At 44.2% G+C, this 2100-nt stretch overlaps 1 pseudogene; it reads left to right on the plus strand.

Moving 5' to 3' along the window:
• Window positions 1–539: 539 nt before the first annotated feature.
• Window positions 540–1472, plus strand: LOC125619456 (annotated as a pseudogene).
• Window positions 1473–2100: the final 628 nt, after the last annotated feature.

Below are 2100 nucleotides of genomic sequence, written 5' to 3' on the forward strand. Positions count from 1 at the left end.
ATCTTAGCCTGGAGGAATAGATATAAGACGCCTGACTATCAAAGGAATCCCATTTTGAAAAGAAAGACCATCAGAAAGTAGAGTAGTGTGAATATGAAATTGAACGAACCTTCAAATTGAACATAAAGGGGTGTCATAATGTCCGTCCTTTTCTTCTTCCCCACATTTTATAAAGGGATCTTTCAACTGATCAAATGTAAAAAGATGACAAGAGGTAATTTATATTGTTCACATCTACTATTTAATGACTCCGCTGAGAAATGAAAGCTAATTTCTCCTGTGTTTGCATACACTGCAGACTTGTCTCATGTTGCATGTAGCCTTTGGAAGGCTATTTGTCTGTCATTATGTGAAGTTAGATATTGACGTGCAAGTATAGCAAAAGTTTCAGGAAGTCTAGTTGCTTAAGCTTTTAAATTCATGGCTTTCAGTGTGTGAAACTTATACATATTAAAAAATACTGTTGTGAGAGGCTGGGAGTCAAGGCTGGTTCCTAGCCCAGTCCTGTCTTCCAGTTGCCTGCCTTGTCTTCTTCCAACATGACAGATGCTGCTGCATCCTTCACCAAGGACATCCCGGCTGATGGAGTGGCTGCAGCCATCTCCAAGACCATGGTAGCACCCATTGAGCAGGTCAATCTGCAACTTTAGGTGCAGCCCAGCAAGTAAGTCATGCAGACAGGCAACCTAGGGCCATTATAGGTTGCTTGTCCCCAAGGACCAGGGAGTCTGTCCTTCTGGCGTGGTAATCTGGCCAATGTCATCAGATACTTCCCCACCCAGGCTCTTAACTTCATTTTCAAAGATGAAAACTAGCAGCTCTTCCTAGGCGGTATGAGCAAGAGGTGCTACCTTGCAGGGAACCTCCCATCGTGTGGTGCCTCTGGGGACACATCCTTGTGTTCTATGTATCCTCTTGATTTTTCCAAACCTGTGTAGCAGCTCCTGTGGGGGAAATCAGAGCTGAAAGGGATTTCAATAGGCCTCGGTGACTGCCTGGTGGAGATCCACAGATCTCTGAGATGAAGGGCCTGTACCAAGGCTTTCCTGTGTCTGTGCAGGGCATTATCACCTGCCAAGCTATCTACTTTGGTGTCCTTGACACCATAGATCCCAGGGTGCTCACATCTTCTTCAGCTGGGGGATCACACAGCTGCGTTGGCTTCCTTTCCATTTGATACCATTCACCTTTGCATGATGTAGTCAGGGTGCAAAGGAACTGACCCCAGGTACACAGGCCCTTGAGTGTGGAGGAAGATTGCTCCTGGTGAAGGAAGCAAAGCTTTTCTCCAGGGTGCATGGTCCAGAGTTCTCAGGCATGAGTGGTGCTTTTGTGCTTTTCTCGTATATGAAATCGACAAGTTTACACAAGTTATTTCCAAAGCCTTTGTCCCTGTGGGCAGCCATGATGTATATTATATAGCATATCTTCAGTATTCTGGACAGAATCCTGACTGGCTGTTCACTGGTTGAAAAGGGGGAGGAGTATTCATCTGGCCAATTCTTTTAAAGATATTTCCATGATAATGAAGATACTGATGGCACTCAAATATATTCTTTATTTCAGTAACTACTGATAAATAACAAATTCAAAGAAATAAAAGTATCTGAACACAAACAAAAAAATACTATTGTGAACAATTGCCGCAGTCTGGCTGGGCACAAATCACAAGCCACTGAAGCAGGAACAAACTTTATTTCTGAACTCCACCAGCACACTCCACACACTCTCCCCGGGAATTCTCCCTAATGCCACATGGCTCCTCCAGGAACCAGCAACCAGAAATATCCCTCCTCCCGCACTTCCTCAACCAATGGGAACTCTCCGGGAATCCCCGCGAGAACTCCAAAGTAGCAGGCCGAGGTGGATAGTAATGGCTCGCCTCTCAACCAATACTGTTGGCAAAATGCCAGGGGCCATTCCAACTCAGCTGTGGCTCTCAGCAAACAATGAAAGGTCAAGTAGGGGAATCCACTTTAAAAATTAGGGATCACACTAAAAACCATCTTCCTAGAAAAGTAAGTTAGTATTATTTGTGAATTTTATGAGAAAGAAAGGCTAGTTCAACTTACAACTTTAACTTGCAGAAACTCAGTTGAT

This window comes from Marmota marmota, unplaced genomic scaffold (assembly GCF_001458135.2).
Source record: "Marmota marmota marmota unplaced genomic scaffold, marMar, whole genome shotgun sequence".
NCBI classification, from domain to species: Eukaryota; Metazoa; Chordata; class Mammalia; order Rodentia; family Sciuridae; genus Marmota; species Marmota marmota.